Below are 12,568 nucleotides of genomic sequence, written 5' to 3'. Positions count from 1 at the left end.
CTTGTGCCACGTACTGCACCTACAATGATTCGGATTGCATCGAGATGCAATGTCTCCAACTCGTCTGCCAAACACTGTGTACAGTTATCCCAGATAACGTCCGCATAATCAAACAATGGTAACATAAAGGATTTATATATAACTTCAAGTGATTTTCTGTTTAAACGATGCTTGAATAAACCAAAACACGCAATTGACTTTCTACATTTAGCAATTAGACTTTTTATGTGGGAATCCCATTTACAATTACCTTGTAGAATGACGCCAAGGTGCTTGTGATTTTCAACATCAACTAAGTGTGCATCTTCGAAATACAATGGTGGAAGTAAAACATTTTGTTGCCTACAAATGTCCAACAATTCTGTCTTTTGACAATTAAAAGTGACTTTCCATTTAGAAGCCCATGTGCGAATTTTATCCAAATCAGAATTCAAAATCTCTGCTCGTACGTCATCGTTATCTAAACTTAAATACATACTCGTATCGTCTGCAAAGAGTTTCAACACTGATTCAAGACCAACACCAATATCGTTAATATAAATGAGAAATAAAAGAGGTCCTAAGACAGAACCCTGAGGGACACCAGCAGAAGGGGTAGCATAACTTGATTTGGTTCCTTTCAATACTACTGCTTGTCTGCGATCGCTCAAGTAATGTTCAAACCAAACAAGCAAGGGACCTCTTATACCTATCGCCTCAAGCTTGTGGAGCAGACCGCGATGCCAGACTTTATCAAAAGCTTTGGATACATAAAAAAAATATTGCCTGTGACATAATGTTTTTATCAAGTGCAACACAAAAATCATCATATATACTCAATAGTTGATAAACAGTTGAATCACCAGCAATAAAACCAGATTGGCAGTGTGTAATCAAATCATAATTTTTCAAATAACCAAACACACGGATTTGTATACATTTTTCAAGCACCTTCCCAATACAACTCAGCAAAGAGATTGGACGGTAGTTGGAACAAGCACTCCTATCGCCTTTCTTAAAAATGGGCGTAATGTGAGCAGTTTTCCAGACAACTGGAAAAACACCCTCAGACAAGGATCTGTTAAAGAGAACTGTAAGCGGTGGAACGATAACAGGTAATCCATCTACAAGCAATTTATTATGTATTCCGTCAGGACCCACGGCCTTGGATAAATTTAAATTCCTTAACACTTGGACAACTTCAGCTTCTGTTAATTCAAAAGTCGATAAAGATGTATTACACCAATTTGCCTCGGGCAGGGGATCGTCTGGATTTTCAACTTTAGACTGGCTTTCAAAATAATTATTAAACAAAATCGTTTTTTCACAAATGTTATCAATAATTTTTCCATTATCTTCTAGCGGTGGAATTTCGTTACATGCAACACCTTTTTTCTTCAAGAAGGAATTAACAAGTTGCCACCAATTTTTGCTTCCGAAGTTCTGTTTACAATTTATCCTCTCATCAAGTTCTAGAAAATAATCTCTTTTTCTTTTACGAATTTCATCTGTATACTGATTTCTAGTCAGGCGGAATAATGCCCACTGCTCAGGTGTATTTAAGCGCTTAGCAACTTGATGTATACAATTTTTTGCGTTTCGTAATTGTAAAATATGTTCAGTCATCCATGGGGCATCATCTTCACGTACTGTTATTATCTTAACAGGCATACATGTTTTTGCAACACGAAATAAATGTTCAGAAAACAAGGCAGCAGCTTCGTCAATGGACGCATTTAAAACTGTGTTCAAAAGATCAATTTTGTTCAATTCAAACAAAAATGTATCAACATCTAACTTGGCATAATTATATATAGTCCTTTTGAACTGACCTTTTTTTAGTGTCTGTGACGTTAGTTTTACACATGGCACAGAATGGTCACTACAAATGGGGGGTAACACTACAACTTCACTGATTAAGTTTATACTCGTGGTCAGGATCAGATCGATGCATGAGGATTTAGTTTCTGTAATACGTGTGGGTTCAGTAACGAGCTGGTGCAGAAATGTTGTTTCCTGGTAAAATTAAGAAGCGAAATTATTTAAGGACGAAAAGCATGTCAGTTTCTTGCATGTGAAGAAAATTGGTGGTAAAATTTAATAGATTTCAACCCCAAAATCTAATTCTTCGAAAACGTGTACTGAGTGGTTACGTCCCTTGAGTAAGAAGGAAACATTTTAGGATGAATCAAATTTCTAAGTTAAATAAAACAAATTGGTTGGACAAATTTGGCCCCATGAATTTAAGGTACACAAGGTCGCTCATCAGTACTATCGTAGGGTGGTTTTTTGTTCAGTGTAGAGTTTATACTAGTTCAACGAGGCCGAGAAGCGAAATATCAACACGGCGAAAGATGAAAACGTCACACCGGGGGAGAGAGCGAGACAAAGAGGAGCTATCGGGTGGAGAATGGGGAGGTGATTCGGGGAGGGGGGTGGATTAAAGATGAACGTATCAAATTGTTATTTGTAAGGAGAAGAGAGTGAGACAAAGAGGAGCTATCGGGTGGAGAATGGGGGAGGTGATTCGGGAGGGGGGATTATAATGTGTGTGTGTGTGTGTGTGTGTGGTGTGTGTGTGTGTGGGCGGCAGGTTGGGACGGCATTTTATCAACGAACGTACGAAATAACAAAACAAAATAAAGAAAGAAGAAACAAACAAAAATTAAAACCTGACACATGCAGGTTTGTGTAGTCATTCGTTAGACTGATTTTAACCTGTCTTAGACGACTACCCATAGTCTTTTCACATTCACTGATTCAATCAATCAATCAATATATGAGGCTTATATCGCACGTATTCCGTGGGTACAGTTCTAAGCGCAGGGATTTATTTATTTATTTTTGTATTTTTATTTTGTGCAATTTATATCGCGCACATATTCAAGGCGCAGGGATTTTTATCTATGCCGTGTGAGATGGAATTTTTTTACAAAATACATCACGCATTCACATCGGCCAGCAGATCGCAGCCATTTCGGCGCATATCCTACTTTTCACGGCCTATTATTCCAAGTCACACGGGTATTTTGGTGGACATTTTTATCTATGCCAATACAATTTTGCCAGGAAAGACCCTTTTGTCAATCGTGGGATCTTTAACGTGCACACCCCATTCAAGTAATGACACACTCGGACTGTGTGTGTGTGTGTGTGTGTGTGTGTGTGTGTGTGTGTGTGTGTGGGTGTGTGTGCTACCTGACGGATTTTGATGAACATTGGTTTACATATTCTTGAGAGCATTCGCTTGTGTGGCTGTTCTCCGATATTTGATAGCGTTATTTGATGTCATATTTTCCCGTTTGTAAAAGTTGAGCCCGCACTGTCAGAGAGAAGAACACATGAATATAATATGTAGAAATCGCAAACCCGGCCAGAAGGCAGACACGGACAAAATGTAGGATGCTGATATATGTGTCTGATGCGAGTATAGGCTTACTACATGTGTTTACAAAAATCGTGAATAATATCTAGCCGAGATGAATCGCAACCTTTGTACCTCTCCCTTTATTTAAGATTTTTTCCCATTCTTCTTCGTGTTAGTTGGACGGTATTCTTTCTTTTTTACATTTAGTCAAGTTTTGACTAAATGTTTTAACATAGAGGGGGAATCGAAACAAGGGTCGTGGTGTATGTGCGTGTGTGTGTGTGTGTGTGTGTGTCTGTGTGTGTGTGTGTGTGTGTAGAGCGATTCAGACTAAACTACTGGACCGATCTTTATAAAATTTGACATGAGAGTTCCTGGGTATGAAATCCCCATACGTTTTTTTCATTTTTTTGATAAATGTCTTTGATGACGTCATATCCGGCTTTTCGTGAAAGTTGAGGCGGCACTGTCACGCCCTCATTTTTCAACCAAATTGGTTGAAATTTTGGTCAAGTAATCTTCGACGAAGCCCGGACTTCGGTATTGCATTTCAGCTTGGTGGCTTAAAAATTAATTAATGACTTTTGTCATTAAAAATCAGAAAATTGTATAAAAAAATAAAAATTTATAAAACGATCCAAATTTACGTTTATCTTATTCTCCATCATTTGCTGATTCCAAAAACATATAAATATGTTATATTTGGAGTAAAAACAAGCTCTGAAAATTAAATATATAAAAATTATTATCAAAATTAAATTGTCGAAATCAATTTAAAAACACTTTCATCTTATTCCTTGTCGGTTTCTGATTCCAAAAACATATAGATATGATATGTTTGGATTAAAAACACGCTCAGAAACTTAAAACAAAGAGAGGTACAGAAACGCGTGCTATCCTTCTTAGCGCAACTACTACCCCGCTCTTCTTGTCAATTTCACTGCCTTTGCCATGAGCGGTGGACTGACGATGCTACGAGTATACGGTCTTGCTGAAAAATGGCATTGCGTTCAGTTTCATTCTGTGAGTTCCACAGCTACTTGACTAAATATTGTATTTTCGCCTTAACGCGACTTGTTCTTTATATTTAGTCAAGTTTTGACTAAATATTTTAACATCGAGGGGGAATCGAAACGAGGGTCGTGGTGTATGTGCGTATGTGTGTGCGTGCGTGTGTGTGTGTGTGTGTGTAGAGCGATTCAGACTAAACTACTGGACCGATCTTTATGAAATTTGACATGAGAGTTCCTGGGTATTAAATCCCCGAACGTTTTTTTCATTTTTTTGATAAATGTCTTTGATGACGTCATATCCGGCTTTTCGTGAAAGTTGAGGCGGCACTGTCACGCCCTCATTTTTCAACCAAATTGGTTGAAATTTTGGTCAAGTATTCTTCGACGAAGTCCGGGGTTCGGTATTGCATTTCAGCTTGGTGGCTTAAAAATTAATGAATGACTTTGGTCATTAAAAATCGGAAAATTGTAAAAAAAAATAAAAATTTATAAAACGATCCAAATTTACGTTTATCTTATTCTCCATCATTTGCTGATTCCAAAAACATATAAATATGTTATATTCGGATTAAAAACAAGCTCTGAAAATTAAATATATAAAAATTATTATCAAAATTAAATGTTCCAAATCAATTTAAAAACACTTTCATCTTATTCCTTGTCGGTTCCTGATTCCAAAAACATATAGATATGATATGTTTGGATTAAAAACACGCTCAGAAAGTTAAAACAAAGAGAGGTACAGAAAAGCGTGCTATCCTTCTTAGCGCAACTACTACCCCGCTCTTCTTGTCAATTTCACTGCCTTTGCCATGAGCGGTGGACTGACGATGCTACGAGTATACGGTCTTGCTGAAAAATGGCAGCTACTTGACTAAATATTGTATTTTCGCCTTACGCGACTTGTTTTTCTTCCAGCCACAACACAAATAGCGTAATAGCGGCTGTTTTATTCATTCTTCTGTCTCGTTCCCTCATATTCGCATGTGATATTATGTCACTCCTTATGAGATTACACCCCCCAAACTTTGTTGCTAGACCTTTGTTAAGGAGAGAAGAGGCGAGGAAAACTGGTATGAAGTACAAGTCAAAAATCGCACCTTGATCTTACCTGACTCATTTACGGCACTTGGCAGTCTTTTGTCGGGCTTTTGTCGATCGTTTGTTCACTTGGATAATAAAATTACGGACATGCTCCCCCCCCCCCCCCCCCCCCCTCCTCTAAACTTTGCCAAAATGGGTCCTCTTGAGACATCTCGCGTATGAGAACAAAAGAAAACCGAACGGGCAAATCATATGGACAACACATGTTGGATTTCTTCTTAGGGTACGCTCACCAGTAAAAAAAAAATGCAGCCAATGTTTTCTCGAAAAGCCTGTGTTTGTGTGTGTGTGCGCGTGCGCAGGTTTTTTAATGTACTGTTTCGTTGAGAGGATCGTGGGTAGTGTTTTTCCTCTTCATTTTAAAGTGTTCATTACAGACATATAAGACAAAATAAAGAAAAAGAGAGAAACAAACAGCAAAAAACAAGTCGCGTAAGGCGAAAATACAACATTTAGTCAAGCTGTCGTACTCACAGAATGTCCATAGAGGGGAAATCGAGACGAGGGTCGTGATGTGTGTGTGTGTGTGTGTGTCTGTGTGTGTCTGTGCGTGTGTGTGTGTAGAGCGATTCAGACTAAACTACTGGACCGATCTTTATGAAATTTTACATGAGAGTTCCTGGGAATGATATCCCCGGATTTTTTTTCCTTTTTTCAATTAATACCTTTGATGACGTTATATCCGGCTTTTTGTAAAAGTTGAGGCGGCACTGTCACACCCTCATTTTTCAATCAAATTGATTGAAATTTTGGCCACGCAATCTTCGACAAAGGCCGGACTTCGGTATTGCATTTCAGCTTGGTGGCTTAAAAACTAATGAGTGAGTTTGGTCGTTAAAAATCGGAAACTTGTAATTAAAATTATTTTTTTTATCAAACGTTCCAAAAACAACTCCATCTTATTCTGCGTCATTATCTGATTCAAAAAACATATAAATATGTTATATTTGGATTAAAAACAAGCTCTAAAAATTAAAAATATAAAAATTATTATCAAAATCAAATTTCCGAAATCGATTTAAAAACAATTTCGTCTTATTCCTTGTCGGTTCCTGATTCAAAAAAACATATAGATATGATATGTTTGGATTAAAAACACGCTCACAAAGTTAAAACGAAAAATATAATATATGTATTCTAAAACGGATTTTTGTTTTGATGTACATTTTTCATTCAATTTTCTTTTCATGTTTGCTTGCTCTTCATTTAAACTGTACAATAGCCGCCATTTATATGTATTTTTCTAGAAAACTTTAAACACCACTATAAGCATTATGCTTGTGTTGTTTACTCTATATGCGTTTTTTATTTGTAAATAATGCACAAACGTTGAATAAAACAGTTTAAACCAAACGAAGAGAGGTACAGAAAAGCGTGCTATGCAGCACAGCGAAACCACTATTTTTCAATCAAATTGATTGAAATTTTGGCAAAGCAATTTTCGACGAAGGCCGGACTTTGGTATTGCATTTCAGCTTGATGGCTTAAAAACTAATTAATGACTTTGGTCATTAAAAATCGGAAACTTGTAATTAAAATTATTTTTTTATCAAACGATCCAAAAACAATTTCATTTTATTTTTCGTCATTTTCTGATTCCAAAAACATATACATATGTTATATTTGGATTACAAACAAGCTCTAAACATTAAAAATATAAAAATTATGATTAAAATTAATTTTCCGAAATCGATCTAAAAACAATTTCATCGTATTCCCTGTCGATTCCTGATTCCAAAAACATATACATGTAGATATGATATGTTTGGATTAAAAACACGCTCAGAAAGTTAAAACGAAGAGAGGTACAGAAAAGCGTGCTATTCAACAGAGCGCAACCACTTCCGCGCTAAACAGGGTCGTTAATTTCACCGCCCTTTGTACGAGCGGCGGACTACGGTCATTGGGAAAAAATGCAGTGCGTTCAGTTTCATTCTGTGAGTTCCACAGCTTGACTAAATGTAGTAATTTCGCCTTACGCGACTTGTTCTTTTTCCCACACACTTTGGACACGTGCGAGTACCAGCAATAGAAAATTAACAAAACACCTTCCTCCCCCTCTTAGGTGAAATGAAAGCGGACGTTTTCAGCGTGCATTCCCTTGAATTGACTGAATGGTTAATCATGCTTCCGTGATCTTGGGAGTTGTGGGTTTTTTCTGTGACATTCACAAACATACAAATGACAGAGTCCGACTAAAGGCTTACTGGAATTTACTGTTGAGTAATAAGTGTGTCCTCTTAGGACCATGCCAGTGCATGGGGGATATCTTGGATACAGGGCGGACAGGCTTGCAAGCAATATATAACTCTGACTGTTGACCGTCGTTGTAATTTCCCACTTTGTAGTTGTCAAGGTATTTTAACATGTGGGCTTTATATTTTATAAGCTTGAAAAAGAGCATTGTTAGTAATAACGCGCGCTATTTTTAGTTAAAAAAGGGATCAACTTGGAATGTGCACCCGACATTCCAATTTGTTTTCTCCTTTCTAATAATGGGTGAATTTGTTTTATTATAACTGAATTGCTTACAACCGAAATACCTACATGCCGAAATAACTGAAATAAAAAAAATAAACAAATAGACGAATAGGGAAATGATACATAAATAAGTTCATAAATGAATGAGTTAATAAATGCGTTATGGCGAAATTGAGATAACAAATTAGGAACTTTAACATTAATTTCAAATTAACTAACCAAATAACAAAATCAATAGGTAAAGTGTTGTATGGGGACATGTAACAAAATGAGGAACTTGAAAACCACCATGTAGGTGTCCGACATTTACTGGTGTCTTGTTTGCAATGATTTCAATTTGGTTCCAACATTTTGTTGTCGTCGTCGTCGCTCTTGCTGTCTTTGTTGTAGTTGTTGTTATTTGGGGGTTAAACGGGAAAAGGGGCAGAAATATGTAATTGGACTATTGAACGATCGTTTTCACACTTCAAGTACAACGCGGGGTAAAAGTACTTATGCTTAATGGAAATCCTTGAGCTATGAGTTTAATAGATAATCGTTATTTTGAGCAATTTCCATGTCTGAACATCCCACGGATATCCGCGTTCCACCCATCATTTCCTTTTACACGACAAAGTCGTGTCGTAACAATTCCCTTCCTCCCTCCCCCTACCCCTCCCTATACACTTGATAGTCCTCAACTTCGACCTACGGCGATAGGGGGATAATTGAGACAGCACTCTAAGTAGCTTTCCAGGTTACTGAAAGACTTTGATTTTGATCACAAGTTTTGGAAACTGTGAGCCCTTTTATCCTCAGGGAGACAGACTGTGTACAACGTGGGATTTAGAGCGGGTCAAAGTTGAATCAAACTTGCCACATTCATTTCTTGCCTCATGATTAGCATATGCATCGTTCACTGCTTACTGTTGTTGTTGTTTAGAAATTATCAGTGCGCGCGCGCGCAAGTTTGTATGTGTGTGTTCGTGCGTGAGTGTGTGAGTGTGAGTGTGTGTGTGTGTGTGGTGTCGGTGTGTGTGTGTGGTGTCAGTGTGTATGTGGTGTGCCAGTGTGTTTGTTTGAGTTCGTGCCTGTGTGTGTGTTTGTGTATGTGTGTGTGTGTGTGTGTGTGTGTGTGTGTGTGTGTGTGTGTGTGTTATAGGGTCAGTTATTCTTTCTTTTGTCCCGAATCCTTGCTTTCCAGAAACCTGTGATGTCATTCTTCCTTGAAAATTTCTTCCAAAACTTGGTTGTCCAACTTTTGTCCGAGAGATGAGGTCGGAACGGTGGTATGAGAAGAATTCAGAACTTGACACCTTGATGTCATCGGACTGATTGGCTAATTACACACTTGACTGTCTTTTGTCGACCTGGATCATAAAGTTGCCGACCATGTTGATTTACCCATCCCCTTATGAACGTGAGTCTACTTGAGACATCAGCGTAGCCAACACACACCAAACCCAAAGTCGGACCGTAACAAGTTTTCATTATTTTATGTCTGCCACCCCACTCCCTCCCCCTTTTAACCCCCTCCGCCCCCACCGCTTACCCCTTCTCAGTTCACAGTTAATTGTCTGCAGCCTCAACCCCCCGTGGGTAATAAATCACTCGACTATCGTCGCCTGCTTCTGATGACCGCTCTAAATAATTTGTCAGATAGCAGTGTGCAAAAGACACCGTTGAGTGTACATGTATTACCTTTCCTATATGCTTAGGACACGTGCCTTTTCAAGTCATTGTCAATTACAAAATGTAGGTCTTACAACACAGCCACTGATTTTCAGGTGACGGTATCAATGCCGGGTCCCTGCTCTGCGAAAAAAAAAGTGTTTGCATTAATCGGAAGAAACATACTGCATAAGCGTAATTTATGCAGAGGTATGATGTTCTTAAGTTGTGAGATTTTTTAATGATCACGATGCCTTCAGTGCTTACTAAATTCTTTGATTAGATTGATTTTGTTAATGAAGTTAGAATTCTGCTGCTCTGATTAGTGAAATATTCAAAAATGCTATCATGCTATTTTGGCACCGTCATGGCTTTGTAGACTTATAATATATATCTGCGTAATTGATTTCAACTCTTAGAAATCAAAAGTATAACAAATTGTATTGTGTCTCCTCTTGTCGTTAAATAATCACAACAACTGTAAAACAAATTGGCTTTGATAAAGCTCCCGTTTTTCTCTCAGAATTTTGCTCATTTTTGTTTTGTTTACATGCCCCAGACACAAAAACTACAAAACGATTCATAAAAATTCCGTTCCATGCATTCCGTCTCCTCTCAATCTAAGAGCTCCCCCCCCCCCCCCCCCCCCATAGATCCTCCCCCCACAGTTTGTACAGGAGCGGGGCATTTAGGAGCCTTTGCAATTTTATGACCCGTCTGAAAGAAGTGATTGACTGGACACTGTCAAGTGCTCTTAAAGAAGCGATCAGATACGTGAGAATCACAGTGTGAAATTTGACAAGAGGTTGACGGAAGTCTGGCAACCAGATGTTAAAGGGAAAAAATAACTCACTGAAAAAGTGAGATCGCACGTGTCGGACAGATGAAGGTTGGAAAAAAAGGAACCTTCTTGGCATGGATAACACTGGAAATATAACGTGGAAAACTTGTAATTATAGGTGCTGGACTTTCAAATTCAACTTGATCGCACATGTCGCCCTTAATTGTCTCTCTCACTGCTTTCTTATTACCCTTGCAAGTTGAAACCACCCATCCCTCTCTTGCTTGATGGCAACTTTAAAGTTCTCCTTTTTCCCAACCGTTTTGTCCCAGCATATAACCACTTCATGTCCCTAATTGGCACTAGTTTCTGTGAGGACGTTAAGCTTAGGTTAACCAACCAACCAACCGTTTTGATACTACCCATGTATCATGTATGTTTCTGAACATTTTGTTTTTATTTGGTATTGCTTCATTTTGCTTTTTTTCATTTACAATGTATAATCTGTGAAAAAAAGGCCAAAACCAAATAACTTTTAGTTTCCGATGACAAGGTGTAGTGTATTTAACAAACAAAGTTTGATTGTAATGATTGCTTCCATTTTCTGTGCACCTCCCACCTCTACAACATGCATACATTTGATAGTCTTCAACTTCGACCTACGGCGATCGGTGGATAATTGAGACAGTACTAGCTCCGAGGAGCTTTCCAGGTTACCGAAAGACTTTGATTTTGATAACAATGTTGAAAAGGCTGTGAGCCCTTTTATCTTCAAGGAGAGAGACGGACACCGGCCCCTATAATGGGCTTTAATTGGAGCGTGTCAAAGTTCATTGCATCCTGATCAGCATATGAAACGTTTATCGCTTATTGTAGTTGTGTATAACTCATAGTAGTGGGAATAAGGTGACGCGCTAGTGTGAGTTTGTGTGTGAGTGTGTGTGTGTGTGTGTGTGATTCGTATATATATATATATATATAGCAGTAACGGATGTTATTTGTGTTTGGACAATTACAAACATTTAATTCTTGTACACAGATTAAAGACAGTTTCACTTCCAGGTCAAATGTCTTAATGATGCAAATACAAATAAAATACCCTCAAACTGTTCTGAAACGATCAATTTTCGTTTGAAATACTTCATTTCTTATGTAAGGAATACACACTGGCACACAGTCTTTTGTTGTCTTGGCTTGCGGCCTAAATCTGACACAACAAGGCTCGAAGAAGGGACATAATGGCAATGCTTTATTTCTTCTTCTTCTTCTGCGTTCGTGGGCTGAAACTCCCACGTACACTCGTGTTTTTTTGCACGAGTGGAATTTTACGTGTATGACCGTTTTTTTACCCCGCCATTTAGGCAGCCATACGCCGTTTTCGGAGGAGCTTTATTTCATATATTAAAAAGAAATACATGTAGTGTCAACACTCAGTTGGCAGTAGGCCAGAGACATAGTAGGCAGTGGAAAGTTACTAAAAAGTGACCTAAGTTGAAAAGATGTGTATTTCTACTCCAGACATTATATATGGAGGCTCTGGTGTCACTAATATCAATGTGCTGTCTTTGCTTTGTTTAGCGACCAGCATCAAAGAGGCGCATCGAGGACTGCCTGGGAGAAGAGGACCACCAGGACAAAGAATGAAATCGATTGAATATGCTGTGCTGTTGCCCTGCTAAGCTGCGTGCATTTTTAATTTCTCCGCAACATAATATGCATGTTTTTGTTATGAAATAAAATTGTTGATCGTATCTTGAGTTTATGGTGTTACATGTAATAGTCCTTATGATCTGTGACTGAGTGTGAAAGTTGGTGTGTGTGCGTGGATACATTTACCAAAACCTACATTCACTCTCAACGTTGCATTCACGTCGAAATCAAACCAAACCACAACCACAACCAAAAATTCACGTTGTGTCGACGTGTAATTCACGTCAATTTTATCAGGAAAAATGCACCAAAACACAACTTTTACGTTGTGTCAACGTAGAATTCACGTAATTTTTGAGCTAAATTTTGACCTAAAATGTACGTTCCATTCACGTGGACATTACGTAAAAATGCAACGCAATTTCAACCAAACCACAACCACAACCAAAAATTCACGTTGTGACAACGTAAAATTCACGTAATGTTTTTACGAACAATCCACCTCCACCAATAATTCACGTTGCATTCACGTTGGTGTCACGT

General features: G+C 38.2%; 1 long non-coding RNA gene across 1 annotated transcript in view; it reads left to right on the top strand.

The window, feature by feature from the left end:
* Positions 1-12,126, top strand: part of LOC138975201 (uncharacterized) — a 13,898-nt gene extending 1,772 nt beyond the window's left edge. The window contains exon 2 of the long non-coding RNA XR_011458545.1: positions 11,954-12,126. This is a non-coding gene — a long non-coding RNA (uncharacterized lncRNA). The remainder of the gene's footprint in view (positions 1-11,953) is intronic.
* Positions 12,127-12,568: the final 442 nt, after the last annotated feature.

Source organism: Littorina saxatilis, linkage group LG9 (assembly GCF_037325665.1).
Source record: "Littorina saxatilis isolate snail1 linkage group LG9, US_GU_Lsax_2.0, whole genome shotgun sequence".
Classification (NCBI taxonomy): Eukaryota; Metazoa; Mollusca; class Gastropoda; order Littorinimorpha; family Littorinidae; genus Littorina; species Littorina saxatilis.
The sequence above is the reverse complement of the archived record's forward strand: the minus strand, read 5'-3'. Positions and strand labels throughout refer to the sequence as shown.